Here is a 16,356-nt window from a genome sequence, read left to right as displayed (position 1 = left end):
CCTGCTTTTCACTTAGAATTTTCACTTCATACTTCTTAAGTATTTTAGATGATTTTAGATCCAATTTCCATCATATATTACTCTATTGCACAGGTTAAAAGAAAAATATTTTTAAAAAGTCAATGAAAATACAATACCATAATTGCCACTCAGATGTTGTTCCATTGACTGATTCCACACATGGTAAATTATAAGGAAATATATATATATATATATATATATATATATATATATAAAGTATGATTCATATTTATATTTTAACTAGTTTGAAAATTTCTTCTTCCTCTCCATTCTTTTATATTGAGTGGTGGTAATGAAGTTGAACAACGTAATCCATAGTTTATATCACAATGGGATTAAGTCAGAACTAGAAAGTGAATAGAAATCAAGTTTCTGAACTTGAAACTGGATGCAGTAATAAATTACATTTTAGTTTATCTTTGGGAAGTATGTTTTGCTGTTTAAGATATATCTGCAGCATATTGGGTAGACATACTAAGTTAACTTAAGTAAAGAATATATGTAGCTGGACAAGCAAAAGTGTGGACTATAGTGGTCTTAGGTTGTTTTCTTGCTTCTGTTTGGGCAGTTCCTCATCTTATAAGTCTTGCTGGGAGTCAGAGCTCACTACTCACTGCAGAAACACAAAATGTTGGGTATTTGCTTTCCAGGTTGCCTTAGAATATGGGCATATGCTCTAGACTCAAACAATGGACTTTGAATTGGGAGCAAATTTTGCAAATAAGAAGAGGGAACACCTCAAGGATAGCATAGTCAGCCACATCCACAGTAGTAGCCAAGGTATAGCACGAACAATGTCAACTGTGAAAGCTGACACTATCTGACACTAAGTGGCAGCAGTAGCAATGTTTACACAGGACCAGTTTTGTGATGTAATTTTTGTTGTACTCCCAGATGTGCTGCCTCTGAGCAAGGTTGCTATCTTTGACAATTTTTGAGCTAACCAATATCTTTCCAATAACTCTCTTTTCTGACCAAATAGAACAGAGCCAAGTTGTATTATTTGCACTGAGCTTCCTGGTTGACATTGATCTTCTGTATCAAATTATGAGATGTTGTTCCAAAAGAAAAAATTGCATTTTGTAGCAATAACATTATTTTTAGAAGTTTTACTTTTTGATGATATTAAAAGTTAGGAAGATAAATGTTTTTCCACCTACTAGTAATATTGTTTGGGTCAATCTCCAGCTGGTACACAAATAATTAAAGAGGAAAACATCTCTTTTTCAAAGTATAGAAATTTAAAAAAAAAATATTTGACTCTATGAAAACTAAATCTCAGATTTAGAAATGGAAAAGAAAGGCAATGCCTTCCATGTTGTTTGTGGTGCTAGACCTGGCTTGTTATTGCTCTAGAGGGGCAAATAAGAGAAACCCTTTTTCTTACAGGGATTTAAAAATTTAACATTGAACTGGCATTGAATGGAATGTAGTAATTTCAGCTGTTTTTCCAATCATCTCAGGTAGAGGTCTCTGTTTTCCTTCCACCTCATCTCAACAGTTGGGGACACATGATTCCCACCTTCAGAATCTGTTTATGCCTATTTGTTAGACCCAATCCAAAGATAATTAAAAGGGTTTAAATAGCCTTAACCTCACAATTTGGTATCCCATGAGCTGGGCATGTGTCTAGCATGTGTACTAAGGATGCACTAATGTACAAAAAGGCCAAAGTTCAAACTTTAATGGATATTTTTTTCTAATGATTTCTATCCCTGCCTCCAGCAAAAGTCCCACATGCCCCCTACTATTAGGGTAGCTTCACTTTATCTCATTTCCTCTGTAGTGGTACAGCTCACTGCCAGCTGTACCATGAGCCTGGGAGTGTAGTGGGAAGTTTTAATAAGTCTGTTAAAGAACCTGGGCATTGTTGCCTTTTCTATTTGGAAGGTTTATTTTTTTTTCACTTCAGACATCTAGTTTTATGCTTTCATGTAATTGGTGTAATAAATAAATTATTTTCTTGAAGAAACAAAATCCAGATGCTTCAAAGTAGTGAATGAGGGTGAATCTTCTCTTGGTAGGGGAGATTGTACTATATAGTCTCAACCCTTAGCTCTGAATACTATCCTTGGAGATTATTTTAATGATTGTATTACCGCTGGCTTTGGAAGGCAAAGATTGGTTGTCTGCTTTCATTTCTTTGCCCCTTATATGAGTACATGGCTCTTTCGTGAACACCATTTAGTTCAACTGAGACCCTTAGTGTCCTAGTTAAGTTTTACTAAAGGTTAGAATCAACCTCCTTATATCAGAGAAAACATTCAGCAGTTTTTTTTTTTTTTTTGGATTGGCGTGCTTCACTTAGCATTATATTCTCCAACTCCATCCATTTACCTGCAAATGTCATGATTTTATTCCCTTTTATTGCTGAGTAATATCCCATTGTGCATCTATGCCACATTTTTTTTTTTTTATCCATTCATCCACTGATGGGAATCTAGGTTGGTTCCACAGCTTAGCTATTGTGAATTGTGCTGCTATAAACATTGATGTGACTGTGTCGCTATAGTATGCTGTTTTTAAGTCCTTTGGGTATAGACCGAGGAGTGGGATAGCTGGGTCAAATGGTGGTTCCATTTCAAGTTTTCCAAGGAATCTCCATACTGCTTTCCATATTGGCTGCACCAATTTGCAGTCCCACCAACAGTGTAAGGGTGTACTTTTTTCTTCCACATCCTCACCAACACTTATTGTTGTTTGTCTTCATAATAGCTGCCATTCTGACTGGAGTGAGATGAAATCTTAGAGTAGTTTAGATTTGCATTTCTCTAATTGCTAGAGATGAAGAACATTTTTTCATGTATTTGTTGATTGATTGTATATCATCTTTTGAGAAGTGTCTGTTCAGGTCCTTGGCCCATTTATTGATTGGGTTATTTGTTATTTTGGTGTTTAGCTTTTTGAGTTCTTTATATACCCTAGAGATTAGTGCTCTATCTGGTGTGTGAGGGGTAAAGATTTTCTCCCAGGATGTAGGCTCTCTATTCATCTCATTGATTGTTTCTTTTAAAGAGAAGAAGCTTTTTAGTTTGAATCCATTCCATTTATTAATTCTGGCATTATAGGAGTCTTATTAAGGAAGTTGGGGCCTAATCTGATATGATGGAGATTTCGGCCTACTTTTTCTTCTATTAGATGCAGGGTCTCTGATTTTATTCATAGGTCTTTGAACCACTTTGAGTTGAGTTTTGTGCATGGTGAAAGATAAGAGTTTAATTTCATTTTGTTGCATATGGATTTCCAGTTTTCCCAGCACCATTTGTTGAAGAGGCTATCTTTTCTCCAATGTATGTTTTTGGAACCTTTGTCTAATGTAAGATAACTGTAATTATATGGGTTAGTCTCTGTGTCCTCCATTCTATACATTGGCCTACCAGTCTACTTTGGTGTCAATACCATGCTGTTTTTGTTCAGATGTTTAAGGTCTTGTATAGTGATGCCACCTGCTTCACTCTCCTGCTAAGGATTGCTTTAGCTATTCTGGGTCTCTTATTTTTCCAAATGAATTTCATGACTGGTTTTTCAATTTATATGAGAAATGTCATTGGGATTTTGATCAGAATTGCATTAAATCTGTATAATGCTTTTGGTAGTATGGTCATTTTGACAATATTAATTCTGCCTATCCTGTTTTATCTCTTTATTGTTGTTTATGTCTCCTTTTTCATATTTATCCATCATTTTCCCATATAATAAGTCAATTTTCTTGGAAAATGCCCCACATTTTGGCAAAATGGTCACCAGCAGTTTTGGAGTTATGTTAAATAGCAACCTTAATAAAAAGAAAAAGATTTAACCTCTTCCTAGTGGTTTTGAAGAAAATTACAAAACATGACTATGATTGACCTAATCTATATCCCTGAACCAATTCTGGAATTGATGGGTAGACTACTGTAATTGGCCAGCCTGGATAATTTTAATATGAAATTTAAATTTACCAACTACTAAGCAAGAGGGAAATGATGCCTTGAGATTAACAGTCCCACCAGGGAGCATACAGGTATTTCCTGAAAGAAAAAAACTTTAGTGCATTCAAAACTTAACAGATTTGGATATAATATTCTCAACATTCATTCTGAAGATACAGATCTAAAAGAGCAGGAGAGTATTAGGGTTACAGTGAGGCATGGTACATTGATAGGGTTTACATACCAGACACAGAATTGGGAATCTCAAGTTACAAGATTGGTTCAGGCATAGCAAGGTGATGCACTGTATCATCACAGGCATAGAAAATGGTCTCCAAAATAGCAGGCAAGTCTCTATTCTAAATAAGATCAAATGCCAGTGTCACTTCAGACATAAAATTTGCTTTTAAGTAAACTTAACAAATCAGAAGCAGGAGATAAGGAGATATAGCTACACTTGGGACAAGAACCACAATTAGGTGACTCTACTGAAGGTGGGAAGATAAAGGGTGTGCTCTTAAAAGCAAACATAGTGTGCAAAGGTGAGAATGTATCACTATTGTAATTCATTAATTACAAATTCTCCAATGAATGAGTGGTACTCTTGGGACTTCAAAAAAAAAAAATCTGATTCCTTTGTTGTTCACATGTTACAATTGCCTTAGCCTTGAAACCACACATTTGAGCGGTGTTAGTAAGAAAGAAGGTATACTCACACGCACTGATCTATTGTTCATTTTAGCACTGTGGTTACTAGTTGCTTGATTTTCCATTCCACAGGAAATCTAATGAAGTGAAGAACTCCTTAATTTTTTTTGGGGGGTGGGCACATTCAGTAATAGAAATAGCTCCCTATATCCTTCCCTTCCTAAGAGGTCAGTTCCTCACAGAACAGTCAAAATGACCTATTAACAACTGAAGGTTGAAGGTTTGAAAACAAGCTAATGTCTATATATATGAATTGTAAGTTTCCTTAGCAAATAACGCCATAAAAATTATGATATATGAACTTACTTACAGAATACTATGGTATAAATTTGAAAACCCAGAATTTAATATGAAATATTTTGAGCCTTAAATTCAGATTATTTACATTTTTCTAAAACTGCAAGTCATAGATCTAATCTGGCTTCCCCTGAGAGCAGAGGAGAAGACAAAGATATGGCTTCAGATCATAGGATTGGGAGGTGATTCCAAGAACCAAAAGTAAGGGAGTAGAGAGAATCAGGAGAAGAGAAGGCAATCCAAAGGATCTTATCTAAATCTCTGCTAAAGGTAACGGGGCTTATTTTTCCTGGAACATCTGGGAAGTATAAATGTCTTCCAAAACTTTCTGTTTGAAGAAAGAGTGGATGAAACACGGGTTCCATGATGGTTGATGACTGACATATGTCTTAGGGAACATAATGGCCCTGAAGAGCATCCCTCTCCACTACCATACTCACATTACTGATTTCAGAATATAGGAGATGCCCCAAGGCAGAAAACAGAAATAATTCTGTACCTGTGAGAGGTGGTATACTGTCAATGAGAAGGTGAACTTGAGCTCTTAGGAACTGTTATGGTTTAGATATGTGATGCCCCCGACACGCTCATGTATGAGGCAATGCAAGAATTTTCAGAGGTAAAATTATTAGCTTATGAGAGATGGGAACTCAGTGGATTAATCCACTGATATGGATTAACCGAGTGATAACTATAGGCAGGTAAATTGTGGCTGAAGAAAGTAGGTCACAGGGATGTGCCTTTGTTGTTTATATTTTGTCCTTGGTAAGCAGAGCTCTCTGTCTGCTTTCTGGTTGCCATGTCTGAGCTGCTTTCTTTGGTCACGTCTTTCTGCCACAATGTTCTGCATCACCTCTGACCCAGGGCTATGAATTTGGCCAACCATAGACTGAACCTCTGAAATCGTGAGCCAAAATAAACTTTTCTTCTAAATTGTTCCCGTCAGATATTTTGTTCACAGTGGTGATAAGCTAACTAAAGCAGGAACTCTCCACTGAAGCTGCAAGTAAAACAGAAGTGAGTGAAAATACTAGCTATGTGGTCCCAGTTATGTTCTACATCAAACAAACATACTTGAGGACCAAATCAGGCACATGACTTGTCATTGTTTGAACTGTGGTCCACTTGACTTAGCAATTCACACTGATCTAACTGATTTTTTGGAGATTCTAGGGGTAGAGCATAGAAATATTAAAAAAGAAGGGATAATTCTGCTTTATTTATTTATTTATTTATTTATTGGTACCAGGGATTGAACACCAGGGTGGTTAATCATTGAGCCACATCCCCAGCCCTATTTATTTATTTATTTATTTATGTGTTTGTTTGTTTGTTTGACAGGGTCTCACTAAATAGCTGAGCCTGGCTTTGAACTTGGCAATCCTCCTGCCTCAGCTTCCCAAGCTGCTGGGATTTCAGGCATGCACCACCATGCTCAGCTAATTCTGCCTTTAATTTGTACATTAATTTGAAAAATTAAAGAAACATCTCATGCTAGGTGCTGGAAATTCATTAAAAAAGATTGATATACATGTCTTTAGATTGTACTCTGGTTGGGGGATAGTAAACAATAAGTAGTTTCAGAATTTGAGTTGGCAAACAGAGCAAGGTAAAGTAATAGAAAAACATGGCTGCTACTTTGGATAGGGCACTCATTGAAGACTTCTCTACATGAATGACATTTCTGGAGATAACTGAATGAGAATCAGTTAGCCCAATGAACATTAGGAAAGGGTATTACGGGCTAAAGGAATAACCTAAGAGCCCTGAGGTTAAAATAAGCCCTAATGTTTGAGGAGCAAAAAGCTCAATATAAGTGAAGTTGAACAGGAGAAGAGAAATAGTAAGAGGTGAAATGAAATGTAACCTGCAGGCTATGTCAAAGAATAAAGGCTTCATTCTCAGTGTGATGGGAAGCTCCTGGGAAATGTTATCAGAAGAGGGATGTGATCCTATATTCTGTTTTAAAAGTCCACAGTGGCTGCTGTGTGGGAAGTGTGTTCATGCAGTTGTGGTCCCTGTAGTTGTTGAGCAGAAGAGCCTAAGTCTTTGTATGTTCTATGAACAGATGGATCTCTTGGCTAACAATTTGCATAAAATGCATGTAGGCGTCCACACAAAGACCACACAAGTGTTCTTAGCAGTATTGTTCATCATAGCCAAAAGCTAAAACAACTCAAAACCAAAATATGTTTATCCTCAAGCATATTTATTTCTTAGTTTCAAAAATGTAGAAGAGTGAGATTTTAAATTCTGTTAAAATCAGCTGAAAGGAAACACGTACATCATAATGCCCTGCTATGTGAATTATGAGGCTGTGGGTTACTATTAGTCCTATCTTAAGGGAGATGGATATACACAGACATGCCATTCAGAGGTATGAAGAAACTTCAGCCCTATTGGGATAAGTGCAGGAAGAAACAATACTTAGGCTTCATTTTCTTCATTATGAGTACACTCTTAATTTTTTGATATTTTTTTTACAGCTTCAAAATATCTTTAAACTTTACACATGCTTGTTAAGGCCCCAATAATGAGAACCAAAAATCACGAGGAGCAAAAATTCCATATAAAAGTAGGGTGAAATTTATAAATGTAGTCTAGGAGAACTATATCTCAGTAGAAAGGTTTTGTTTTATGTTTTGATTTTTAATTGCTGTTTTTTTTTTTTTAAAGGGTGTGAGTTTGTTTTAGCTTTGGTCTCCACTTCCTGTGTAAATCCTTTGGGATGGATGTTTAGTATAGATATGAAATCATTGGGGAAAACTAAACAAAAAGAATTTGTTATTACTAAAAGTTAAACATTTGTTTTCCACTCAGTGTTTTGAAAGGAAAGACAGTTTTGGCAAGGCAAAAGGGAACATTGGCAAAATAGGTTGCTTTGGGTCCTCCACCTAGGCTCCCTCAAAACAGGGCTCAGTTTTTAGAAAGATCCCTTTCCAGTGTGGAGCAGCCTATGAGCCAACAAATGCCTCTTTACTCTGCAGTTGACATTTGCAAGAAACAGCAGATTAAGTTTAGGGCATTTACTGAGTTGATTATGTTTTTGAATCCTGCCCTTTAATTAACTAGTATAAGGATTATGAAACTAGGCAGCTGTAGAAGACTACACCCAGATGCATCCCTTCTTATTTCAGTAAGACAAAAACTGAATCTACTGATGGACATTGATCTGTCACCATATGTTGACCGGAAAGTGTGATCATTGTCAAACTCACCAGGATGCTGCACCGATTTACCAGCATTACTGTTGGAGTTGAGGAAGTAAAAGGAAGATTGGTTGCAGTCTGCCTTGGGGACAGTTACTTTTCCTGCCCTCCTGGGCCAAATGATTCTGTGCAATTTTTCTAGTAAAATGCAAAAAGGGTTTCATATAGAAATGTATACAGTTCAGATCCTTTCATAAAAATGTTCAAAGGCAGGAAGAAAACTCCACCACCTTGGCATGAAAAAGGTTAGATTCCTCCCCAGACATTGGTTTGGATGTCTTCCCCAAAGAAAGCTGTCTGATGAAATTGCTGCCATCTTAAATGGCAAAACCACAATGCACTATATTAAAAAGTAGTTATCAGATTTTTGTAGTCATAGTATGAGATCTCTCAAAATCATCTTGCCTGCATTCTTCAGAAATTTGCATACTTTTGTGATTCAGGATCAATGGCTCCTTGGAGGCCTCCAGGAAGAACTAGTCTACAACTTCTCTTAGTAGTGACTTGATGGCTCCAACTTCCTTAATCTTAATGCCTGATAAAAAACTGGTACTCTTTCAAATCCGGGCAATATTGTCCAGTTTTGATTGTTCTGTTGTTTTCCTTGTATTCACTGTGGTTATTATTAGCACTCTGGAACTTAAAAGAAAGACATAAATTTCTAGATCCACATCCTAGACATATTTCTGTATTGGAACACTGAACTCTAAAAATAGCATTTTGGTACTAATTACTTGCTACTTAAAAGCAACACTTTAGAGCAAGCCAAGTGTGTGTGTGTGTGTGTGTGTGTGTGTGTGTATGTGTGTGTATGTTGAGGAGACAGGAGGATTTTTATTCTAGCTGGAAGTTTTAGGACATATTATTTGAAATTTCACTTATCTGAAGCGTAAGAAAATATGGCTAATTTAGCAGTAGAAGAGAGACACTAAACTCTTGTGATCCTTGTGCTTTAGATGCCAAATTACATGTTTCCTTAATCCATGGTGAAACATCCCTTATTTAAAATTTCTTTATGGAATTAAACTACGGACCCTGGAGGGGAAGCCTGTGTCTACCTACAGAGAGCCCATGTTTCCGAATTCCAATGTCTAGTATAACCTGGGTTCATAGCGTACAAAACCCATGGCTGGGAAGTAAAAGGAATAAAAGGAATTAATGAATTAGTAAACCTGTGTTTAGAAACTGCTGTGACTATGAAGTGAAAGACTTATTAAGTCAGTTTATGATATTTAGCTTGAAAGAAAAGCTGCTTGGTTTTGTTATCTAAACTCTTAGATTCAATACAATATTCTTCCTTGATTGTTTTTGTTTTCCTAAGAGCAAAAATTTTGAAGTGAATATTAATGTAGACAAAACCATTTTAAAGCAACATGGTGTTAAGTGAAATACAGAGACAGGCATGATGGTGTATGACTATAACCTCTGTGATGTGGGAGGTTGAACTTAGTGAGACCCTGTCTCAAAGTAAAAAATAAGGGTTGTAGGTGTACCCTGGTATCAGTGATACCATGTCCCTGGGTTCAATTCCCAGTACTGCCAAAAAAAAGTTCAATGCAGTTTTTATATTTATTTACATGTGAACAAATCATCTGAATATGAAGTGAATTATAAGCAAGAAATTTTGTGATTAGAAATAATTATAGTAAAATGATTATTAAAAATGATAATTAAAGTAAGTTTGATCTATATTTGAAACATATTTATAATGGATTAAATCTTTTTTTTTTTTTTTGTACCAGGAATTGAACTCAGGAGCACTTGACCACAGAGCCCCTTACCCAGCCCTATTTTGTATTTTATTTAGAGAAAGGGTTTCACTGAGTTGCTTAGCAACTCAGCTTTTGCTGAGGCTGGTTTTAAACTTGCAATCCTCTTGCCTCAGCCTCCCAAGCTGCTGGGATTATAGGCATACACCACTGCACCTGGTTGGATTAAAATTTCTAATCCCTCATCTGAGATATTCTTAAAATTCTATTCTCAAATATACCAGTTATGTTGCAGGAAAATTTTAAGGGATATACAAAGTACTATTAAAAGAAAAATTGCAAGAATATAAAAATTCAGCAACTTGAGCTATTTTGAAATCTGTTAAGTCTTTTTCTTGAAAATATTAACATTGGGTCTGATTACTATTCATAATGAACACGTGGAGTTTCTTTTTATTCCAGATACCTGATAATTAGTATTCTGACCTACCTAATTCCTTCTTTCTTAACTCCTGTCTCCCTCACGATTTTACAGATGAGCCAGAGAATACCTTGGCACCAAATGCTCTAAATAAAACCACAACACGGTTCCTGATTTAAAAATTAAAAAAACAAACCATGGCTCTGTTAATTGTAATTTTCTTCTCAAGAGGTATCTATTAAGTCTACATCTTTCAATTTTAACATTGACTGCATTCAGTTTTTTAAGGTCAAGAACTGTAGTTTTCTATGTTGAATTACTGGTAAGACACTGGCAACCAGTGAAAGTTCTTTATGGACTGGACTCAAAAGCTCTTGTGTACTGTCAATCCAGTATTCATTACTCAAAGCAAATGTCATTTGCACAATAGTTCTGTTGTGGATACAGAACCAAGTTCCATTTCAGCAACAACGCAGCGGTAAACTCCTCCTCATCTGGTCCTATACTGTGGACATCTGGTTTTAGTCAGGCATTTTAGAGTCATCTCAGACATCTTTATTAGCTTTGTTGGATCATAAGTTTTTACAGAAACCGGACTCTTCAGGAGCAAACTATTTTCCTTCCTATCTCCTACCTAGTTCTGAGTATGCATGACCATTTTACAATCTCTCCTAGTACCTGACTCATAAACTAATATTCTGGTAGAGTTTGCTCCTTGAAGGTAGAATTTTGATAGATTACCTCCTAACTTTTTATTTTCTCTATTTTCTAAATATTTTATACAGAGCTTGCATTAGTTTTTAGGAAGAAAATAAACTTGGAAAAAAAAAGAGTAGTGCCAAAGAGTGCCAAGTGTTATCTATGCCAGTGAAATTCTGATCTACTTTCCTATTGCATTATGAAACTACTTCAGAAAGAATTTTACTTCTAATTAGAAATATGCAAATTACCTCTTTTTCTGCAAGTATGAAAATGTTGTCCATATCTCTCTCCACTCTGTTCCAATGTAGTTTAGAAAATGAGATTTCAAAATGTGTAGACAGGTGGTTTGCAGGCCACATCAAGCCCATGTCTATGTTCTGTCTGATGACCACAAGATTTAAATTGAATTAAACATATATCCAATGGACTCGTAGTTCTCCACTGGCTCACTGCACATTCAGGTAATTTTTGTGGCCCCCTGAAGGCATTTGATTTTGATGCTTTTATGATGGAATTGAATAAGAAATAAATTGACATGATATAGTCATATGCCAGGCAAAACAACCATCATACTAAGGCTGTTATTCTGCTCTTCATCTTGCACATGGAAAAAATGAATTTTGGGAATAAGAAGCTATAGTCAATTCAGAATCCACAGCCACATGCCTTGTGTATAACCTAATAATTTTCTCTTACAACTCCCTTTTTAATCCATTCTCAAAATAATATTCCTGGAGTGTGTGACTTACACTTTTCATCATTATCACATTTTATCAAGGTGACCCAATCCCCTTCAAGTGTTAAGGAAACAAAAATGGATACTGCTGAAGGTATTCCACTACCAGAAAGAGTGCTGACATGTAAATTAAAGCAGGAGTGTGAGAGTTGATACAAAAATGTTCTGTGGAAAGCAGAGGATGAGGACTGGGATTGTGCCTGGGAAAAAGTTTTTCAAAAGTGACAATGGAGCTGATTCTTGAAAGAAAAGTAGACACTCAGCTGGTGATCATGTCAGACAAAGCATTTCAATTCAAAAGAAGAGCAAATGCAAAATGTGGATTCAAAGGAAGTCTTGGGAAATTCTGGGAAGTGCAAGCAGTTTGGTTTGACTGGTCCACCAGAGAATAAAGAATGGGGAGAAATGAAATACACATTCATTGGCTTAATGGCTAATTTGTCTAGTGACTTGTTGTTTTAAGCATTAAAGACACAACAACAATTTACATCCTTGCAGCATTTATTGCACAGATTTCACAGTCTAATGTGGAATATAGAGTAGTAAGGAGGGAAAAAAAGAAAGTGTGGTATGTGCTATGATAAAATAAGTGAAGAGGGCCAAGGAAGCAGAGGAGGATGTGTAGAGATACACAAGTGTGTGGTGGAATTTCTGATAATGCTGTTCAATTCTACCTTTTGAAATGAAGGACTTGTTCATCTAGCTTCTGGGTGTGCTGCCAGAAAATAATCCTCAAAATATAGTATTGTCAAAAGCCATACTTCCTTTCAGAGATATATTGCATCCAATGCATGATCCATGAATCCCTGGCCCACTTGGTCCAACCTGGAACAACTCTGGATGGCCATTCCAGCTATAGAGCTACATATGTGGTAGGCTGAGAAGCCTTTGTTGGGGCTGGATCACAGCTCAACTTGTACCTCTGCCCACCCCAGCCGCCTCCATTCTTTCACAGGTTTTGATCCATGGGGAACTCCCTAATATATTGTTTTAGGATGAAGTGTCATTCTGTGTAACTTGGATTTTGTGCTGTAATCAAATAGAGCCAGAGAAGGTGTTTAGCAAGGAAACAACTTGATTGTATGTATAAGTGTACAGGGGCAAAATTCAAGAGAAGGAGATTAATTAAAACGATGCTATAATCATCCAAGCAAGAAATGTTTGAATATAAATAGAGGCGGTGACCATGGGGTAGAGAAAAGAGATGAATGCAATATGTATTTGAAGCAATATCAGGAGGATCTGGTGATCAGTTAATTATAGGTGGTGGGCATGGTTAAATCATCTAAGTGTCCTATGTCTTTGGCTTGGCACAGAGAATAAATTTTGGTGCCACTAATCAAGATAGAAAATATAGGGGAAGAAGCAGGGTCATCAATGAATATGACAAGTTTACTTTGGCCAGGTCAATGCAGTAAGATCAGGTGATGTTTGGCAGATGGTTAAAATTATGCATTGAGATAACAAAAGCAAGGTCAATGCTAGAGATAAAGGTTAGGGAATTGTCAGCATATATGTGGTAGTTAAATTCATAGTTGTGAAAGAGCTTAGGGTGTCACTGTTCTGCTCTAAAATGGTCAGATCTCCATATTGCTTATGAAAGCAATTTCTGACTCCTCCAAATGGCATTCAGACACAACAATGATGGTTAAGCACTATGGACAGTGGCAAGATTGCCTGTATATCCCCACCCCCTCTTCAGCCCACTCCCATTAAATGGTTCCATTATCTCCCCTGTCTAGATTTTATGCCTTCCCTCCTATTTCTCTCTTGGACCATATCTAATGCTTAAGGCAACTGTGCTAAAACCATCTGGTTCAAACTTTTCTCTTCCTTTCTCTCTTCTTCTCCCTTATATTTTTAATCTGATGAAGAACTTGAGGCTTAAGAGGCTAAATGATTTGTCCAAAGCCACCTTCCCTGGCAAGCAACATATGTGAGACCCAGATTTCCAGGATCATGACATAGTGCTCTACTGAAATAAAATACAGAGTAGAGAGACTCCACAGTTCTCCAAGCAACATATTTCAAGCTAAGAGACATTTCTCAAATAAAGACATGCAAATGATCAACAGACGTGTGAGGAAATGTTCAACATCTCTAATCATCAGGGATTGCAAATTAAAACCATAATGATATATCATCTTACACCAATTAGAATGACTACAATAAAAGGGTGAAAGATAACAAGCGTTCATGAGAATGGGGAATAAAAGGAACCCTGGTGTACTTTTAGTGGGAATATAATTAGTACAGCCAAATAGTAAGTAAGGAAATTAGTTTAAAAACTAAAAATAGAATTATCATATGCTTCAGTAATCCTACTTTTGAGTATATAACCGAAGGAATTGAAATTTATCGTTTAAAGAGGTATCTGTACTCCCTCATTCATTGCAGCATTATTCATAAGAATCAAGATATAGAGACAACCTAAGTGCATGTCAATGAATGAATGAATGAATGAAAAAAAGTATATGAACACAATGGAATACTCTACAGCCTTAATAGAAGGATATTCCTTAAAAGAATATAGAATATCCCTTAAAAGAAGGATATTCTACAATTAGCTATAGTATGGATGAATCTGGAAGACATTATGCTAAGCCAAATAAACCAGACACAGAAAGGTAAATACTGCATGAACTTATATGCAAATCTAAAAAGTCACATATATAAATTCAGAGAGTAGAATGGAGATTACCAGAGGTAAGGAGAAGCTTGGGGAAACAAAAAATATTGGTCAAAGTATACAAAATTTGTTAAACAGGAGGAATAAGTTTTAGTGACCTATTTGCACACTAGGTGTCTATTGTTAATATATATTTCAAAATTGCTGAAAGAGTAATTTTAAATACTTTCACCATACACACAAGAAAAATAAGTAGGTGAGATGATGGATATGTTAGTTGCCATGATTTTATTATTCCATTAAACCATACTGTATCCCATAAATATATACACTTATTAGTTTGATAAAAATACTTTCAAAATGACTAAAAATAGTAAAAAAAAATAAGAATACTGGTTCTCTAGATCTTGGAAAAAATATTTTATTATTATTCATCATTTCTTTCTAAGGTTAGATAACCCAACTCTAATACACCATTGTTTTTTTCATCTTATTCAATTTTTATAATTTTCCTCAGAATTCTAAAGTATTTTTGAGCTTGTCTTCAAATTCATTGATCTGATTTTTGGCATTTTCTAATTTTGCTCTTTACTGCTTCCATTTCATTTTTTCAAAGCTTGTAGCATCATGTTCTTATATCTAAAGCAATCTTTTCTAATATCAAATTGCTTCCATTTTAAAATACCATGTTAGTTTTTTGACAGATCTGCTAGAATAAAATTAATTTACTACAAAGTTTACTCTTTTAAATCTGGTGGTTTTAGGATATCCAGAGTTGTGCAACCTTCAACACTATCTAATGTCAGAACATTTTCATTATCCCCAAGGGAAACCCCATACTAATTAGCAGTCATTCCCTGTTTCCTCTGCCCTTCAACCCCTGACAACAATTAATCCACTATTTTTCTATGGAATTTCCTAGATATATGACATTTCATATATATGTAGAATAATAAAACATATAGTCTTTTGTGTCTGGTTTCTTTCACTTAGTATAATGTTTTCAAAATAAATCTGTGTTATAGCATGTGGCCGTACTCAGCCTTTTTTATTGCTGAATTATATGTCCCTGTGTGTGTCACATTTTGTTTAACCAATCATAAGTTAATGGACATTTAGGTTTTTTCCAACTTTTTAGTTATTATGAATAATGCTTGTATAAATATTGGTGTATGTGTTATTGTATAAACATGTTTTCATTTCTCTTGAGTAAATACCTAGGAATAGAATTGCTGGGTCATAGGGTAACTCTATGTTTAACTTTTTGAAGAACTGCCAAACCATCTGCCAAAGTGACTGTACCATTTTATATTCCCACCAGCAATGTATGAGGGTCTTAACTTTTTCATCCTTGCCAATAATTTTTACTGTCTATATTCTTCATTATACTTATTCTACTAAGTGTAAAGTAGCATTTCACTGTGGTTTTGATTTGCACTTACTTACAGAAAATGTTGAGCATCTTTTCATATGCTTATTGGTCATGAGCATATCTTCTTTGAAGCAATGTCTCTTTGGATTATTTAAAAATTGGATTATTTCTTTATTGTTGAGTTGTCAAAGTCCTAGAAGCAAATCATCTTCTATTTATATGATTTATCTATTTATTTTAAAAAATATTCTCTCGGGGGCTGGGGATGTGGCTCAAGCGGTAGCGCACTTGCCTGGCATGCGTGTGGCCCGGGTTCAATCCTCAGCACCACATACACACAAAGATGTTGTGTCAGCTGAAAAAACTAAAATAAATAAATAAATATTAAAAAAAAAATAAAAAATATTCTCTCATTTCATGGGTTTCTTCTTCTTTTTCTTTTTTAATTTTTATTGTTAGTTGTTCAAAACATTACATAGTTCTTGACATATCACATTTCACACTTTGATTCAAGTGGGTTATGAACTCCCATTTTTACCCCGTATACAGATTGCAGAATCACATCAGTTACACATCCACTGATTTACATATTGCCATACTAGTGTCTGTTGTATTCTGCTGCCTTTCCTATCCTCTACTAT

At 35.6% G+C, this 16,356-nt stretch overlaps 1 protein-coding gene across 4 annotated transcripts in view; it reads left to right on the top strand.

Moving 5' to 3' along the window:
- Positions 1–16,356, top strand: part of Cep85l (centrosomal protein 85 like) — a 224,309-nt gene that overhangs the window by 11,367 nt on the left and 196,586 nt on the right. The window lies entirely within an intron of this gene.

This window comes from Marmota marmota, unplaced genomic scaffold (genome assembly GCF_001458135.2).
Source record: "Marmota marmota marmota unplaced genomic scaffold, marMar, whole genome shotgun sequence".
NCBI lineage: Eukaryota > Metazoa > Chordata > Mammalia > Rodentia > Sciuridae > Marmota > Marmota marmota.
The sequence above is the reverse complement of the archived record's forward strand: the minus strand, read 5'-3'. Positions and strand labels throughout refer to the sequence as shown.